Source organism: Neovison vison, chromosome 5 (genome assembly GCF_020171115.1).
Source record: "Neovison vison isolate M4711 chromosome 5, ASM_NN_V1, whole genome shotgun sequence".
In the NCBI taxonomy this organism is placed as follows: domain Eukaryota; kingdom Metazoa; phylum Chordata; class Mammalia; order Carnivora; family Mustelidae; genus Neogale; species Neogale vison.
In genome coordinates, this window is record NC_058095.1 from 55690051 (window position 1) to 55709744 (window position 19694).

A 19694-nucleotide genomic window follows, 5' to 3' on the forward strand; every position below is an offset into this window, starting at 1 on the left:
GGGGCGTTTACGTGGGGTGCCCCCACTTCTGCTCGGGGCTTGGGCATGTGCCGCATCCCTCCCCAGCAGAGCTCCTGCCTACCTGCGTGGCGCCCGGTGGGCGGATGCTGGGGGGCCCGGACGGGGATCTCGGCCCAGAGCGGAGTCCGGGGCGCACGGCGGGACCCGGCAGGTTGGAACGGCGTCTGGGAGAAGGGAGAGCCCGATCCGCGTGCACTGTCCCAGCTCCAGCGCGCGGCCGGGCCTTGACGGGGCGGGAGCCGTGTCTCTTACAGGCTGTCGGCGCCGCCGGGGAAGGCCTCCCCTCTGCCTTCCCTTCACCTGGCCTGACGCAGCAGCCCCTTGACCGTCCTCACCCCCAACCCCCCATCTCCCGCGTGCTGTCCGCGTGAGCTCTCTACAGAACCAGTTTGATGGTCAAGGCTTACGACCTGTCGCTGGCTCTCTTGTGCCACCAAGAGAGCCAAACTGCGCCGCCCCCGCCCCCCGCCCCCGACCTCGGCCACTGCAGCCGGCCGCCACCGCCCAGTCAGACCACGGGAAACCGCCCGTAGCCCCCTCCGTGTGCCGCCCCCGCTCCCGGCGGCCAGCGTCGCGGTGGAGCCGAGCCTTTGCGTCTTCCTTCCGCGCGCTGGGACCGTCCTTCTCCTGCCTCCGCACCTGACGCACTTGTACTAGCGCTTAGCCCCCCGCCGGAGCGGCGCTGTCTCTGGGCGGCTGTCCCCACGGGCAGGGGCACCCCCTCCTCAGCACCTGTCTCGTGCGCGTCGCCAGCCACAGCTACTCCGGCCTGTGGATGCTCCGCTCTCCTTCCCGTGACACGCTGGGCCCCTCCAGGGTGACGGTCAGGTCTCAGGGCGATTCCGGCTTGCCCAGGACGGGTTGGGCTTTCGGTGATGTGTCCATGGGATGACGGCACCCTTTCCGCTCCCGCAGGCGCCCCGGCTCGGATGATGCACTCTGCCAACACCACCTGCTCAGTGTCTGCACCGAGGGAGCGCCAGGAGGGCAGTCCTCACGCGAAAGCGCCAACAAGCACACAGACAGACGACTTTGAAGTCCTTTACCGCGCACAGCGAGTCAAACAAAGCGGATAATCCAAGGGGCTAAGACCAGCAGGTCTGACTTGGCATCCGCTTGAAAAGGACCCTCCAAGCAGAATTCTGCATGGCGGCCTGTCCGCGCCTGGATCGAGCATCTTAGCAACGGGACTGCTGGGACTGTGGCTGCTGGCGCCACAGGTAACAGCTGACCCCGCTGACGACGGTTCCCTCACTCAGCCCGCGCCGGCTGCAGAGCCTCCTGGCAGAGGAGAACCCATTTCCATCTGCTCCCGCGGGCCGAGTCACACCGGCAGCATCATTATGGCTCAGACCAGTGTCCTGAGTCGGAGAGAGCTCCCATGCCTCCCCTGTTCCTCCTGCCCCACCCCCAAGGCAGGTGCAAGAGCCCCCCCAGCCCCACCCTGTCCGGACGGACCCTGGGCTGCCCGGAGAAGCCCTCCACCGTTAATACAGGTAACAAATGACAGCCGCCACACTTCCCGTTAATAGAACAATGTGTCCATCAGTAGGTGCCAAAACAGCGTAAGAAAAGGACGACGGATACTCCTGCGTCTTGATCCTTCCACTGGAAAACCTGGTTTTTTATATTTACCCGCATCTTACTGCCCAAATTTAGTGTGGTTAAAGTTTTAGATGACCCACAGTTGAGCAATTTAAATATTCTACCATGAGGAAACAACATTAAATGACTTAAAATAACCTGGGTCATTTGTTAAGTGATCCGTAAACTAAACAGCATTTGAATTTTTTTTTAAACATTAGATACCTCCACATTATTTATTTATTTATTTTACAATTGGGTATCAGTGGAATATGACTGGTTTTAATAAAATTGCAGGGGGACCTGGGTGGTTCAGTCAGTTAAGCATCTGCCTTCATTCAGCTCAGGTCATGATCTCAGGATCCTGGGACTGAATCCAAAGTTGGGTTTTCTATTTGTAGGGGGTCTGCTTCTCTCTCTTCTCTCTCTCTCTCTCACTCTGCCCCTCCCTACTGCTCATTCTCTCTCTCTCTCTCAAATAAATAAAATCTTTTTAAAAATTGCAGAAGGTGGGGTGCCTGGGTGGCTCAGTCAGTTAAGCCTCTGCCTTCATTCAACTCAGGTCATGATCTCAGGGTCCTGGGATTGAGCCCCACATCAGGCTCTCAGCTCAGCAGGGAGCCTGTCTCCCACTCTCTCTCTGCCTGCCTCTCTGCCTATTTGTGATCTCTGTCAAATAAATAAATTTTTTTAAAAATTGCAGAAGGTGGTATTTATGAGAAATGAAATTTCCCTGATGGTTAAAAAAAAAAAGCTTATTTGCATAACTTGTACACTTCTACCTCCCATGACGTACCAAACAAAAATAAATTTTCCAATACATTTAATGTCAAAGCTCTACAATGCTATTCTCAGTGACCCAAGACAAACTTCCTCTGAGGACATTAAAAATAAATTTTACCCTTGCCTTCCCCACTATTGCTTAGAAAAGATACCCAATCAATATCTCATAGCTCAAATCTCTGTTGCCTCACTAATCCAGTTTAAAATAATCTCCCAATTCTTCCACAATATGAGATTTGCCCAGGAAAAAACAAACAAGTAACCAAACCCAAAACCCAACTATATAGCTATTTTTTTAATAAGTCAGTTTCGGCCTCTTTGGAGAACAATAGGTTAGTAACTAGTAAAAGCGAAAATGCAAACACCACACAGGACCAGACATCTCGACCTGTGCATACAGACCCAGGAAGGCTGCCTTTGGAACACTCTGGTCCCAGTTCTCTGTTACATTCTTAAAAATGAGGGGCACCTGGGGGGCTCAGTGGGTTAAAGCCTTTGCTTTCGGCTCAGGTCATGATCCCAGGATCCTGGGATCGAGCCCCGCATTGGGCTCCCTGCTCAGTGGGGAGTCTGCTCCCCACCCCCCGCCTGCCTCTCCGCATACTTGTGATCTCTCTCTGTCAAATAAATAAAATCTTTTTTAAAAAATGAAGCCACCAAAGAGATTTTGTTCATGCAGAAACTACTGCTACTTACCTTATTGGAAATTAAAACTGAGAAAGATTCAAGATGTTTATTAATTCACTTAGAATAGCAGTAAAGCCAGTCACATTGATATAAATAACATCTTATGAAACGAACTCTACCTTTTTCAAACAAAAACAATGAGTGAGAAGAGCCTCATGGTGTCACAGTTTTGTGAATCTCTTTGAGGTCTAACTTAACAGAAAACATTCTCACATCTGCTTCTGTAGTCGGCCCATTGCAGCACCAATGTCACGGCGCCTTGGGGAGGCCGTGCTGTAGCTTCATGAGAGACTAAGCATGAACAAGGGCAAACAACAGCTTAATGTTATTATGAAACTAGTTTCGATTTCATGGTCCAGACCACACTTTGAGAACCACTGCCCTAACAAGACTCACGCACACATCTAAAGATGTTCTTGGGGGCACTGGGTGGCTCAGTCAGTGAAGGGTCTTCCTTCAGCTCTGGTTGTGATCAGAAGGTCCTGGGATTGAGCCCTGCATTGGGCTCCCTGCTCAGCAGGAAGTTGCTTCTCCTTCTCCCTGTGCCAGCCGCTCCCCCTGCTTGTGTTCGTTCTCTCTTCTCTCTCAAATAAATAAATAAAATCTTTAAAAGAAAAAAAATAGTGGAATCTCTGCGTCTGTCCACCTGCCGGGACCACAAGGTCCATGGGAGCTGCAGGCCTGAGTGGCCGCCCACCACGGTACTTGCAGTGACTTAGAAAGCGTGGGCATGTGGTGGGCATGCAGGAAACATTTGTGGAAGCGAGAGGGGCAGCGAGGGAGAAAGGGAGGAAGTATGAATATTGTTCTGCAACTTGCTTTAAAATTTAACTTGATTTTGTGGACTTTTTTTTTTTTTCACAAGATACACTTTTTGGCCACAGGGTAGGCAGGGCCAAAAGTCATGTGACTCTTCTATAATTGGTAAGCTTATTTGCTACTATCTAAAAATAAAGGTACAATTAAGAGGTTCTGGCTGTGCAATCACCACCTGCAGCACACGACTGCCACCTAGTGCTCCAGACGTTCTGGGCAAAATGGGCTCAAGGGGCGGGGCGGGGGGGGGGGAGCCGATCCCCAACTGCAGCCAGCGGGGTCGATTCAGGAAAGATGGACCCCAGGGGATAAGCCATGAAGTTTTACTACTGTTGGAGTGGTCCAGAGAACTTAACAGGGCCTGGTCCAGACAGGTTCAAGTGACTGCGGGTCCTGCAAAGAGTCTGGAGGTGTACTCGATCTCCAGATGTACGTACTGGTTGTGTGCTACCTGAGAACGAGGGGTCAGGTTCCCGACTGTCCTAGTTGTGCTGGTCAGTAATGGTGGGGACAGTCTGCCCGAGAGATATGACATACTGTAGGGCTGGGAGAACAAAAAGAAAAAGAAGCCCAACTAGAGTCCTCTGATAGTTGACAAAATCTTCTACTCTAAAAGTTTAACCAATCATTACACGGACGAGAGGGATGGGCAAAGTGCCAGTGGGAACATTCATGTTAGTTAGAGACCTGTCTCACTTCTGTGGTAATCTGGAGTATATACGTAACAGTCTCATATAAAGCACAGGGTTTTTTAATTAAAAAAAAAAAAAAACTATTTGGGGCGCCTGGGTGGCTCAGTGGGTTAAGCCTCTGCCTTCGGCTCAGGTCATGATCCCAGGGTCCTGGGATCATGGCCTCTGCCTTCGGCTCAGGTCATGATCCCAGGGTCCTGGGATCGAGCCCCGCATCGGGCTCTCTGCTCAGCAGGGAGCCTGCTTCCTCCTCTCTCTCTGCCTGTCTCTCTTCCTCCTTGTGATCTCTGTCTGTCAAATAAATAAATAAATAAAATCTTTTTTAAAAAATAAAAAAATTTAAAAAAACTATTTTATAAAGCATAACTTTGTCCTTGAGCTGAGGTCAGGATAGCAAGAACTATTCGGTTTTAGAGGGCGAGCTTTTGAACTTGTGGGTGACTCTGAGATGGGTTTTCTTAAAGGTGGCTGCTGTTTGCAATTTTACATCGACAGAGATGACTCCTAGGACAGATATGGCAGAAGGATAAAGCCATCAAGAAACCCTCTTGTTTGATGTTGAGCCTTAACAATATCCTAATTATGAGGAATGACTGGCAGGTGGGAGATACGGGCATCCCCAGGTGCATCAGCCAATGCAATCATAAGGGGTCATCCCTTGTGTCCACAAATCCATGGTTAACTCCATAGAGTGGGGAATGCTCCAGCTTACAAGGAATGACATACAAGTCCGGCCACAGAGAATTGGTCAAGGTGCTATTTGAGTTATACAATTGTTGGAGAATCCATCCCATTTTCCAGCTGTTCAAGTAGTCATATGCCCACGGGGTCCCGTTATCCCCACAGAATAACCAGCATGAAGACTGTCCCTACATGAGCTCCTGGGGCAATTTCTCTGAAGTCTACCTCATGGTGTCTAGCTTCGGAAACAAGAAACATTCCAAGACAATAGGAACTAGAATTTAACCTGCAAAGGCGTGTTCCTGAAACATAATTTTTCTCTCTAGAATCACCTTTATTGGGGCGCCTGGGTGGCTTGGTGGGTTAAAGCCTCTGCCTTCGGCCCAGGTCATGATCCCAGGGTCCTGGGATCAAGCCTCACATCGGGTTCCCTGCTCAACAAGGAGCCTGCTTCCCCCTCTTTCTCTCCCCACCTCTCTGCTTACTTGAGATCTCTGTCTGTCAAATAAATAAAATCTTTTAAAATTTTTTAAATAAAAAATAAATAAATAAAATCACCTTTATTTTCAGAGATAGCTAAATCAAGACTAATGTGTTCAAAAACAAGTCTAGATTTTTGTTTTTTAAAAAATATTTTATTTATTTATTTACTTGACAGAGATCACAAGTAGACAGAGAGGAGGCACGGGGAGGGGGTGGTGCAGGGAGGAGGCAGGCTCCCTGCTGAGCAGAGAGCCTGATGGGGGGCTCTATTCCAGGACCCTGGGATCATGACCTGAGCTGAAGGCAGAGCCTTAACCCACTGAGCCACCCAGGCACCCCAACAAGTCTGGTTTTAATAAATTTGGCCTAATTATTTGCATAACCTCCTAAGAACAGTGATTGGCCATATAGATCTAAAATTTGCTTTGCTGGAACTTTTCCTAAAGAATCTTGATTGAACTCTTTGTAGCCTCTCCAGGCCAGAAGCCAATCCAAACACTTGCCATCAGACTTGCCGTACCCATAGATGTGGGCGGATTCCTCTTCACGAGGTCCCCCAAATATCCTGTGTTTCCTGCACCTGCCGGGAAGTTGACACTCTTTCCTCACCTGGTGAGGCTGCTGGGAACTCTGTAAGCAAGGTACCAGGCCAACAGTACTATGGGGCTTTATGGATCCAGGTTTCATAAAGTCAACCTTAGTTCCTTAAAGCTGTTTAGTCATATCTGAGTCTCTGCATGTGTCTCTCAAATACAACATTCCAGTCAAAGCCTTGGTAAGTGGCCACTGTTTCCAGTGGTGTCCTGTTACATGGAGAACAGACTCCTATTGAACTTATGCAAATGGCTAATGTCTCACTCACTGAGACCTTTTGAATTTCAGAGGATTCAGACAGAAAAGTCAAATGCTTCAATCTGCTCACAAATGAAGACTTTCTTACATTTCTGTAGGTCATAGCTATATTTTATTCCCCTTTTTAAAAAATTAACATAGATGTATTATTGGTTTCAGGGGTACAGGTCTGTGAATCGTCAGTCTTACACAATTCACAGTGCTCACCATAGCACATACCCTCCCCAATGTCCATCCCCCAGCCAGCCCATCCCCCAACCCCCGCCACTCCAGCAACCCTGTTTGTTTCCTATGATTAAAAATCATTTGTGGTTTGTCTCCCTCTCCTGTTTCGTCCTCTTTCATTTTTCCCTCCCTTCCCCTATGATCCTCTGCCTTGTATCTTACATTCCACACATCAGGGAGATCACATGATAATTGTCTCTCTCTGATTGACTTATTTCGCTCAGCATAATCCCCTCAAGTTCCATCCACATCGCTGTAAATGGAAAGATTTCAACTGTCGATGGACATCTAGGTCCTCTCTATAGTTTGGCTATTGTGGACATTGCTGCCATAAACATTGGGGTGCACATGCCCCTTCAGATCCCTATGTTTTTATCCTTTAGGTAAACACTCAATAGTGCGATTGCTGGGTCGTAGGGCAGCTCTATTTGTAACTCTTTGAGGAACCGCCATCTGTTTCCAGCGTGGCTGCACCAGCTTGCATTCCCACCAACAGTGCAGGAGGGTTCCCCTTTCTCTGCATCCTCACCAGAATCTGTCATTTCCTGACTTGTTAATTTTAGCCATTCTGACTGGTGTGAGGTGGGATCTCATTGTGGTTTTGATTCGTATTTCCCTGATCACTCGTATTTCCGAGTGATGGGGAGCATTTTTTCAAGTGTCTGTTGGCCATCTGGATGTCTTCTTTGCAGAAATGTCTGTTCATGCCCTCTGCCCATTTCTTGATTGGATTATTTGTTCTTTGGGTGTTGAGTTTCGTAAATTCTTTATACATTTTGGATACTAGTGCTTTGTCTGATACATCATTTGCAAATATCTTCTCTAATTCTGTCAGTTGTCTTTTGGTTTTGTTGACTGTTTCCTTTGCTGTGCAAAAGCTTTTGATCTTGATGAAGTCCCAGTAGTTCATTTTTGCTCTTGTTTCCCTCACCTTTGGTGATGTTTCCAAGAAGTTGCTGTGGCTGAGGTTGAAGACATAAGTCATAGCTATCTTTTTTTTGGTAAAGATTTTATTTATTTATTTATTTGACAGACAGAGATCACAAGCAGGCAGAGAGGCAGGCAGAGAGAGAGGAGGAAGCAGGCTCCCCGCTGAGCAGAGAGCCTGATGCAGGGTCCTGATGCAGGACCCCGAGACCATGACCTGAGCCGAAGGCAGAGGCTTAGCCCACTGTGCCACCCAAGTGTCTGTGGGAGGCCGCAATAAGGCTTGAGATGAGGACCAAATCTGGCCCTGACTTGTGCCTCCTTTAAAGTCCAAATAACCTAACGAAAGGTTTAGGATGGGAAAAGTTGCATAGCACTGAGAAAGGGTCCGTGCTATGTGTTGTGCGCTCGCCTACGTGACTTCCCACATGCTTGCTAAATGAATGAGAACAATTAGGTTGGGGTCATAAGTTCGGTGCTGGTCCTTGCTGTCCTAGTACAGCCCATAAATTACTTCCAGGTTTGCTGTATCAATACAGAACAATTGTACTGGCATCAGCTGTTTGGGTCACGAGGTCTGCTTATAGTTCAATGTGAAACTTATTATGGGAACGTGTGGTTGTTCAACTAGACACAGGTGTATTGCTTCTCCTATTATCACCATATATATGGCCTTAGTGCTTTGAATAAACCTAGCACTTTTGGACATCCTCCTCAGTGTACCTCCTGCCCCCATCTCTTTGCTTCTCGAGTTCTTTTCTTCATCCTCTTACCCTCACGTTCCTGGTTGATTTGTTGCGCCGGCCGCGACAGGTACCCCAAGTCATAACTATCTTTTTTTTTTTTTTTTAAAGATCTTATTTATTTATTTGTTAGAGAGAGAGGGAGAGAGAGCACAAGCACAGGCAGACAGAGGCAGAGGGAGAAGCAGGCTCCCTGCTGAGCAAGGAGCCTGATGTGGGACTCGATCCCAGGACACTGGGATCATGACCTGAGCCGAAGGCAGCTGCTTAACCAACTGAGCCACCCAGGCGTCCCTCAAGTCATAACTATCTTAAGAGAAAGTTTTCTTAATCTGAAAGAGCCAGCAATGTTTCAGGCAAGAGTCACAAAAGTATAATCACCTTCCTCAATTGATTTAGTCCCATTTATTCGGTTTGAATGCAACCTTTTAGTTAGTTCTGGAAATTCTTACCTATTTTAATTTTATGATTTTTTTAAGATTATTTATTTATTTTAGAGTGACGGCACCCACCGAGGGACAGAGGGACACAGAGCCTTAAGCAGACTCTGTGCTTCGTGAGGAGCCTGATGTGGGGCTCAATCCCACAACCCTGAGATCAAGACCTGAGCTGAAACCAAGAGTCGGATGCTTAACCAACTGCATGACCCAGGCATCCCTAACTTTATGACTTTAAAGATATCAAAAACTTTTTTGTCAAAAAAGCCCTCATGAATTTCCTTGATGATGAAACACATTGTGCAAGTGACAAGAGTAATGCAAGCACATTCAGTCATTTCTCTGTCAAATAAATAAATAATCTTTAAAAAAAATTTTTTAATTCATTCATTTCAATCTTCAAATCTTTCCTTTCCAAAGTTTTCCTATCAGAAACCTTCTAGGGGCGCCTGGGTGGCTCAGTGGGTTAAGCCGCTGCCTTCGGCTCAGGTCATGATCTCAGGGTCCTGGGATCGAGTCCCGCATCAGGCTCTCTGCTCAGAGGGAAGCCTGCTTCCTCCTCTCTCTCTCTCTGCCTGCCTCTCTGCCTACTTGTGATCTCTCTCTGTCAAATAAATAAATAAAATCTTTAAAAAAAAAAAAAAAAAAGAAACCTTCTACAAGTTTCTTTTGCATTCAGATTTTGTCCCAAGCCATTTCTCTCCAAACAACCAGTCTCCTTTAGGACAAAATTACCTTCTTTTACCTTCAACAAAAATACATTCCCACTTCTTATATCTTTTTTCTCTATCACCTACTTTTCTACAGACAGAGTTGCTTCCTTTATTCCCATCAGTCTTAATTACAATTCAGCAGAATTTTAACTCTTAGAAACCTTAGCCTCAGTAACCAACTGTGAATTATTACCCCAGAATTCTTTGGCAAATTTATGAATCAATTAAGCCCAAAGCATATTTTTCAATACTCAAACATCCTGTTTCTCTGCACTAAGAAGCCAAAAGCACAAACGTATGGTCAGTAATCAATGTGTTAGCACTCCATTCCACTTGGAAAAGACCTATATGTCCAAAAACTTCAATCCCCATTTATCATTCAAACAAAAGTTTAGGTCGGGGGCCGGGGTGGTTATTTAGCCTGGTTGATGGCCACACACATTCCCCAAGCAGCTCCTAGGCCTGCGTTCTGTTTTAGGGCCGGGACACCAAGCAAGACAACTATGGGACCACTGACCACGGGGAGGCATTCCACCAAAGGTCCCACTGGAGAACAGTGTTCGAGGACAGCCCTGAGGGATGGCCGTACCTCCTGATCTGGGAGTTCGTAGGAGGCCAGGAAACACATAAAGTGGAGAATTTCCTCCTCAAGCATCGGAGGCCAGATGTGTTCCAGCTTTGAAGGACACAGCCCAAGGGTGAGTCGGAAGGAAGAGAGAGGGTCCCCTAGCGGAAAGATGGGCTGCCGATCCCCGGTGGGGCACCGCCACAGGGAATGGAGCTCAGACTCGTGGTCATGACCACGAGTGTACAACTCGTGTACACTCGTACAGTGTACAACTGACCTGACAAAGGACCAGATCTACCCAAGGAGATGGACTCTTGGGGTGTCCCACCACAGCAGGGGTCCCACCAAGAAGAAGGCTGAGACAAGTGGCCTGGCGCTTCCCATATGGGTGTCCCCCCCAGCAGCAGGGAGAGCTGGAGTCCCATTTGGCCCCAGCGAGTGGGAAAGAGGAGGGAGGACTCACTGCTGAGCCGCGTGGGAACTGTGGCCGGACGACCGGATGGTGGCTCGAGCCAGTAGCGCGGGCCTCTAGGAGCAGACCGCCTGATCCAAGTCAGAAGGCAGAGGGAAGGGGCCCTTTGTGCTCTGGGCGTGGCCAGTCTGCCCACACTGGGGAGCCGCTCACCCAGGCCTTCCCTCCTCTGAGGGGCCCAAGGTTTAGACTCCTGAAAGGCAGAAAACATCAAGGAGGGGGAGGGAAGAGGCTCTCCAAAGGGAAAAGGAGACATCCCTCACCCTTGGGGGCAAGGGCTGTCCAGTTGGTTCTCCCCAGGGCTTCGGAGCCTCAGGGAGGAGTCACCGAGGCTGGAGGCCATCAGTTCCCCAAGGAGAACTAGAGTCAGTCCCCTGAGAGTAAGTCCCATGAGATCCCCAGAGGACACAGGGAGAGTCCTGGACAGGCAAAGGCTCCATGTGCAGGGTTCCCCCAAATGTACGGGAGCCACAAAGTCCCTGGATAGGCCACCAAATATAGGGCCTAAATGGGGTGTCTCTTGGTCAGATGGGGGCCCCCAGACCTGGGGTGAGGATCTGGTGGAAATCAATACTGCGTGAAGTGGACGAATTCACCTAAGAGAGAACAAGGACGATGGCTGTTTACTGACCACACCACAAGGGAGCTCGGGCAGAGCAGCAGAGAAGAGGCCATCTGCAAGGAAGGGGGGGTAGCTTTTTAAGAGGAGGGAAGGTGAGCAGGCATCGGAACGTATGGAATTCTGCCCTTTTTGGTTACCGTGCCTGGTTGTGAGCAGCCCATTGGTCAGTAAAGGCCTGTGGCTATTTTGAGGTGGGTCCCCTGATGGGCCTGTGTCCACCCAGGAGGTCGGTGTGGGCCTTTCTGCGTTCCATACCTCAAGCCTGTTGGCCCGAAAGCGGCCTCTACACTCTCCTGTTCCACGAGCCGAGTGGTGCGGGGTTAGAGACGGGCTCGTCCCCTCGTTGTCCTTCGTGGGTCTGGCTCTTGGAGAAAGCCCAACTCCGGAGGCCTCCGGGTCCGTCCTGCACGCGTCACATGCTGTCTTACAAAGTCTCAGGGGCTGTGCGCTGTGCACCCGCTCCCACGACAGCTCTCGGTGACAGGTACCTGTGGACATGTCTGCGAACCTCGTCCACGGAACTCTCGGTTCCACGGGAGGGCCTCGGGTCCGGCTGCCCTTTCATCCCAGGGCCTGGCAGCGTGGGCATCCATAGACATTTGCCGCACCGACGAGTCACAGGATGGACCCGCGCAGCTGGGGGCGGGGGGCGAATGTTCAGCCCCCGGAGAATCAGAAGAAGAGCTCCTCCCAGAAGAAAGAGGTGGAGGAGGGATGCAGGGGAGCGGGGTAGGGGAGAGCCTGAAACCCTAGAACAAACCCAGTGCGCATGGGGCTGTGTCTCAACAAGTGGGCTCCTGCCCCTCCTTTCATTTCATTTCATTTCCCATTTTCATTTCCTGCCTCAAGCAGATCTTCGTTCTTAAAGCAAACACCCTCAAATCGAACAAAACCCCTTTATTTTGTTAACTTAAAAACAACGTAAGAAACGCGAGAACATGTTCGCGTTCCCAGTGTTTCCGCGGAGGAGGAGGCCAGCTAGGACCCAAGGACGGATCAGAAGCTCGCGGCTGCGGCGCCTGGGGCGCTCCGCCGTGAAGCGCCCGCCGTCGGCGCAGGCAGGCCCCAAGGGCCCGGGGTCGCGCCCGCATCGGGGCTCCCCTCCCCCGGCCGGCGCGCGCGGCGTCGAGGACCGCGGAGACTGGGAACGGATCTGCGGAAGCAGCTCATGCCGACGGCTTGGGGCTAGGGGCCGAGGGCGCGGGTCCGCGGAGCAGCCCCGCCGCGCGCCCGGTCCAGAGGAAGACCGCGTGCGCGGCCAGCGCCGGGGACGCGGAGAGCGTAACGAGCGGGCCAGGGTCGCGCGGGCCCGAGCGGCCGGAGCGACGCGGGCTCCGCGCCAGCCGTCCCCGCGCACCTGCACAGGCCGCGGCGGGCGTCGCGAAGGGAAGGGCTCCGCGAACCTCCGCGAACCGCCACACAGGCCTGCGGGGGTGGGGGAAGGAGTAAGGGAACTGGGAACAAAAACGTAAAACCGTCCGCGTGGGTTGCACGCACCGGCCGCAGCCACGCCGCCAGCGAGTCCAGCACCCGGGACAACCCGCACGAGCACCAGCCCCGCCCCACGGCCCCTGCCGGCTTCCACTCGCGCGAGACCTGGCGGTCCCAGTACCCGCCGAGTCTGCGCAAAAGAGACCCCGGAGCGGGCGTTGCCCGCGTCTGCGCAAAGGAGACCCACCGAGCGGGCGGGAGCCGGGGCCGCCCGAGTCTGCGCAGAGGAGGCCCCCGGGAGAGCCGGAGTTGTATGCCGCGGAAGCGGGAAGCGGGGATGGGGGGGGATCGTCGGCTCTGGGAGCGCCCCTGACGTGGGCGGAGCCGGGGCTGCGCGATGGCAGCGGTGGAGGGGCCGCGGCCGAGCGGGAGGCTGGGATGGCCTGGACGTGAGACCCGCTGCGTACGCAGAACCGGCGCCGGGGCACCCTCCCCCGGCAAAGCGGGGCGCAGAGCAGACCCCCGGAGGCCGGCAGTGGGGAGAGCCCGGGGCCTCGAGGACGGCGGGCCTGGGCCCCCTGCTGGCTCCCGGCGCGTGCGTCCACGACCCTCCGCTGCCTCCCCCTGCCCTGGTGTGTTCCAGTTCCCTCCCGGGAGTCACGAGCTGCCGGTCCCCCAGGCCCAGCCCCCGCAACAGGCTGCCCTGCTCCCTGCCCTGCGCCCGGCGTCTTTGCACAACACCTGGTTCCTGGGTGACAGGGGGCCCCGATGGGGGACCGGACCGAGCCACAGGAATGAGCTGCGCGGCTGGATGCGTGGCCTTACTTGACCTGGAGTGGTCCTGCCCTGGGAGGTCAGGAGGGGGCGGGGTTCGGACCAGCGCTGCACATCCTAAGAGTAGCTTTAGACGCCCGTTCCTATGGGGAGACCCCCGGAGTCGCCCCCGCACCCCCGAGCTGCTCGTGTCTCGCAGCCAGTTAAACTGGTGCTCGCGAACCTGTGTCCCGTGTGCCTGAGTGGGTCATCTCCGGCCGGTCTGCAGGCAGAGGCGCTGTCTTTGTAGCGCACGGGAATGTGGCTTGAGGACTGGAACGGTTAGAAGGTGCTACAGGTGGGCCGGCAGCTGCGGGAAGGATTTGCGAAGGTCGCCGGCTGGAGAATGATGGCCCCTGGGGACTGCAGACAGCATTTCCCCCGCTCATGCCGTTCGGTTTTAGTTGAATTTGACCAACGTTTTACAACGTGGAAACGTCTTTCCCATCTACTCACTCAAGATCGAGGTTTCATGTCCAAATCTCAGACGCGTGCACAGGGGACCCCCCATGTCTACCCGGTGCACTGAGCAGGAAACGAGGCGCCGCACTTTCAGACTCAGCATCTGGTTTCCAGAGCCCCAGTCCCCACCAGGCACCGTCTCCTGACACGGAAGCAGTGTATCATTTTGTGGTGTATCATCACCCAGCTCCCTTCACACCGTCTGATGGAGCGCCTGGCCTCCTGTGGCTGTGTGGGTTCTGGATTCCCACTGTAGACGAGGGCATCGCAAGGGGCAAAGGGACAACGCGGGGAGAAGCACAGTGTGTGGGAAAGTTTGGGGAGACACTGGAGCACAGGTTTGCTCTTAGGTGAATCATAGAAGAGGGCTGTCTCCCCCCCACACAAACACACCCCAATCGTGTCCCTTCTGTATATTGAAGTCCTCCCCCCAGTAGCTCAGAAGGGGACCTTCCTGGAAATAGGACCGTCACAGGTGTAATCAGTTAAGGTGAGGTCTACTGGAATAAAACAGCTCCCCCGCCCCCAGCCGCAGAATCAGCATGAATGTGTCCCTATAAGAACAGGCCCACGTGAGGAGGCCAAATCAGGGAGAATCTGTGCAGAGAAGGGACACAAGGACTGCGTCCTGTCACTGGATGCTGGGGGGTGAGGGGGTGGAGGTGCAGGCGATCCCTGAGCCTGCGGATGGAAGCCACCTGCCCGCGCCTTCCTTCAGATTTCTGGCCTCCAACTGCGAGAGAACAAATTTCTGCTCGAACCAGCCAATCGGCGGTACTTCTAGAAAGCAGCCCTGGGGAATGATGTAGCTCGGAAGTCAGGAGGAGCCATTATTTCCCTTATAGATGATTTAAAAATTCAGTTTTCGATCATTGTCATCAGGGAAAGCAGGACTTGAGAAAAGTACTTTGTCCAACAGCATTAGCTTTACCAGCTGGAGCCAGGAAACAAGATTCATCAGGGATCTCCCAAACAATCCAAACTCGAGGGGAGAAGGTTCTGGACTCTGATGGGGTTGGAAAGGGCCAAAGGAGGGGTTTCCAGAGTTTGCAGGTGTGGAAAGAGGGGACTCCAAGATGAAACCACAGACCAGCTGAGTCACCAGGAGGTCTTGGCAGGTCCCAACGGCCAGACCCCCTCCCGCCCACTCTCAGTGGGTGTGGGATGCTGCTGGAGAACTCCCGTTCTTACCAAGCCTCTGGGAGAGGCTGACGTGCTGGTGTGTGGACCGCATTTTAGGTGGCTTAAACGACTGCGTCTCTGGCCTAGAAGTCCCCAGAACACTAGCCTCCATGAGGGCAGGGACTTTGTCTTGTTCACCACGGCATCCCAGGGCCTACAACAGTGCCTGGACTCCGTAGGATCACGGTAAGTACTTGTTCCGTGAAAACGGGTCATTTGGCAGAAATGGATAGTAAGAAAGGGGAACAAGTGTAAAATGACGAGTTCATCTTTACCCATTTGCTTCACAATCCAGTAAGAGGGGACGAGAGATGCACAGCGGGTATAGACGAACATGTGGGTGAGGAACAGGAGTTCCAGATCACGATTCATCTCCGACGGAGGGGGTCACAGGAGCAACAGGCGATAAAATCACTGAGATGTCACAGAAGGGACTCGGGACTGAGCCTCCGTATCGCATGTAACACACGGAGAAATGGGTAAAGACAGTACAAAAGCGGTTGAAATATCACCCACTGCGGAAGCCGAGGGAGAAAAGAATTTCAGGAATTATTGGGCCACGGGGTAACCTGCTCCCATATTCTGCAGCTTCTTTACTGGGCGCGCGCTGCATTCAAGGTCCGGATCCAACGCTGAAAACGGAGCCCGCCAGCCCCGTGGGGGTCTCTTCACCTGCGGGGGCTCCCTCGGCTCGATGACACTGTGGGACCAGTGCTCTTCCCTCTGCTGGACATTCGCGGGAGCGCGCCTGAGGGAGGCGGGGACGCTCGCTCCCACGCCCCGCCCCAACCCCGGCTAGCGACTCATCTCTGATCTATACGCTGCTTGAGAGCTGACGATTCTGCAATCTGTCTGCATTCTAGACCTTCCTCCCGGGCTCCTGACCTGCTGACCCGTCGGCTCTGCAGACTCTCCTCCTGGATGCCTCACGGGTATCGCAGGCACATCTGGGATTTTCCTTCTCTGCCTCCCGCTCACCCCGTCTTTGCCTCCAGCTACTCAGCTCAGCCGTCGGCCCAGTTTGAGAAAGTGGACGCCATCCGTAATGCGCGCCCTGGCCTCCAGCCCCTCTAGGACAGCGCCAGGTCTGGCTTCTCTACATACGAATTCGGTCCCCACCGTGCCCTCTGCCTGGAGCTCCCTGGGGCGCTTCCTGGCTCCAAGGCAGGTCACTGCTGGGGTCGCCTGCCTGATACCCCACATGCAGCCTGGACCCAGCATCCGTCCTCCAGAAAACGATCAGAACAGGCTCCTAAAACCGTAAATCTGCCGACACTATTCTCCCGCCTTATTCCCTTCGGGGGCTCCCTGTGGCCCTCAGGAGAAAGCCCAAACTTCTTGGTCCTCCTTGAGTTGACCAGCCCTTCCCAGCTTTGACTTCTGCTGTCGCACACCCCGGGTTCGGTCGCATGGGACCTGTGGGACGCCCATGGCTCCTCTCACATCCCACCAGTGCACATGCTGCAGCCTCATGGAAAGTCTGGTTGTCTCACATGGTCTCTGAGGCCTTGGCTTAGAAGTTTGGTCCTTCCGGAAGTTTCCTTGCCTCTCCCCTTCAAGGATGTACCCTTCCTGTGAGGTCCCATGGCACCCCGTGCACGACCTTCCTGAGCCCCAGCCCAGCAAGGGCTCCTTAAGGAGAGGGACTGTCCTCAGTATCGTCCTGCCTTGTCCTCATTACTTCCCACCTAGTGCAGTGAGAGGCCCGCAGCAAGGCTCAGGGGGCAGATCAGCCCTGGGGAGAGGCACACAGAAATCCAGCAAAGGTGAGGAGTTGCTGACAAGACAGGGTAATGTGGGGGTTTCAACATGGTCTCACACCTTTCTAAAGCGGGGACAGGATTGGCCATGGAGAGCCAGGGTCATGTGTGACCTAGCAGAGCTCCAAGGAGAGAAGGGAAGGTACAGGTGTCTGCTGCTGTCCTGGGTGGTCCCTGACCAGGACCTTCTGTTTCAGGAATTCAGGATGCTGCAGGATGCGGCCATGAGTGAGTCACGGGGGCATGCTGGGCTGCAGGCCCATGCCCCGTGGAAGGTCTGTGGGGAGGAGACGCCAGAGGAGACCAGCTGGTCCCACCAGGAGAGCACTGAAACATACAGACAAGGAGTGTCCATAAAGGGACCAGCATCATCCAAGCATCCAGGATTCCCAGTGGCTTTGACACCTAGCAGCAGAGGGTGCTTGTGGTCTGGGCCAAAGGGCATCCAGCCTCATCTGGGGGGCCGGGGGCATAGTTCCAGGTTTGCCCTGCTGCTCTGGAAGGACTGGGCTCCCACCTCCTCCTCCACCCTTCTCTGTCCTGCTTGTGTTACTGGGTCTGTAACTTTCTCCCTGGCCAGTGGGCACGAGGTTTAGACTTTGTCCGTGGACAGTGCTGGAGGGACAGTGCAAGGTCACAGGAAAAGGGAGTTCTCCTCCCGGTGCTGGTGTGTGGCGTCATTCTTTTTTTTCTTTTAAAAACTGTGTATCTTTAGGGCACCTGGGTGGCTCAGTGGGTTAAGCCGCTGCCTTTGGCTCAGGTCATGATCTCAGGGTCCTGGGATCGAGTCCCTCGTCGGGCTCTCTGCTCAGCAGGGAGCCTGCTTCCCTATCTCTCTCTCTGCCTGCCTCTCTATCTACTTGTAATTTCTCACTGTCAAATTAATAAAATCTTTTTTTTTTAGATTTTTATTTATTTATTTGACAGAAAGAGATTACAAGTAGGCAGAGAGGCAGGCAGAGAGAGAGAGGAGGAAGCAGGCTCCCTGCTGAGCAGAGAGCCCGATGCGGGACTCGATCCCAGGACCCTGAGATCATGACCTGAGCCGAAGGCAGCGGCTTAACCCACTGAGCCACCCAGGCGCCCCAAATTAATAAAATCTTAAAAAAAAAAAAAAACCAACTGTGTATATTTAGAAGCAGCATGTGGGTGGCTCACATGTTAAGCATCTGTCTTCAGCTCAGATCATGATTCCAGGGTCCTGGAATTGAGCACCACGTCAGGCTCCCTGCCCAGTGGGAAGCCTGCTTCTCCCTCTCTCACCGCCCCCCGCTTGTGTTCCCCCTCTTTGTCTCTGTCAAATAAATTTTAAAAAAAAACTTTAAAAAGTTAATTACTTTTAAAAGTTGCATATATTTATTAGAGTGAGCATGGGCAGGGATGTTCCAGAGGTGACCACAGTCTCCAAAAGGAGATGGAGATGTTGGTATTTAGGAATGCCAGCATGGTCTACTTATAATTTCAGATCCAGAGACCAAGAACAACATAAAGGGCCAGAAGTTGAAGGTGGACCTTCCTGGAGAAAAAGATGCAGCAAAGGTTGTATCCAGAGGACACCAGAGACCGATGCATCAAGAGCACGGGTTGGCTGAAACAGGTGACCCTGTCGCTGGGTCACTGAGGCATCGGGTGAGCCCCTCAGAGGATGCAGGGGTGCTCCCCCCTGCCCAAGGGAGAGCTAGCAGGGAACCAGATCTCATCCCCAAGAAAGCCATGGCAGGAGGGAGAGGCCGTGGATGTAATGGGAGAGAAAGAACACTTTTTGAAGGAGAAAGATCCTGCAGCCGTGAGATCTGGGGCAGGAACTTCCAGAAGTCAGAAGTGACCCAGCACCAGAAAACGGGGAATATGAAGAAAACCTATCAATGCAAGGAATGTGGGGAAACGTTCAACTGGAGCTCAAACCTGATCACCCACGAGAGAATTCACACGGGGAAGAAACCTTACTTGTGTGTGAATGTGGGAAGGACTTACACCAGAGCTCCAACCTGGCCAGGCACCAGCAGATCTGCAGCAGCGAGAACCCCTTTGCATGTCAGGAGTGCGGCAAGGCCTTCCGCAGGAGTGCCAGCCTGTCCCCACACCTACGGCAGCAGGAGGCTGCACCCATGCCATGGATGTGGCAAGGCCTTCAGCCAGAGCTTGGACCTGGTCATCCACCATAGAGTACACACTGGAGAGAAGTCATATGAGCGCCATGCATGTGGCCAGACCTTCAGCCAGAGCTCACACCTGGTCACGCATCAGAGGATCTGCACCAGGGAGAGGGAGTGCCCCAAGTGTGCCAAAGCCTTCAGGCAGCAAGCATGCCTCACCAAGCACCAGACGCTGCACAGTGGGGAAAGGCCCTTTGCATGTGGCGGGTGTGGGAAGGCCTTCAGCAGGTGCATGGCTGCACACAGGCCGGGTCATGGGGTGCTGGCCGGCCTGCCCCTCCGCCATGGGCCAGTTCAGACAGCAGAGAACCGAGAAAGAGAGGAAGCCCTATGAGTGTATGGAGTGTGGGAAAACCTTCTGGGGAAGCTCGGACCTGATCCAGGACTGGATAGTTCACACTGGGGAGAAGCCCTACAAGTACTGGGCCTGCAGGAAGCCCTTCAGCCAGAGGTCACACCTGCTCACGCATCAGAAAATCCACACTGGGGAGAAGTCTTATCCGTGTGGCGAGTGCGGGAAAGCCTTCTGGCAGTGCTCACTCCTTGTCCAGCACCGCAGAGTTCACACCAGGGAGAAGCCCTAC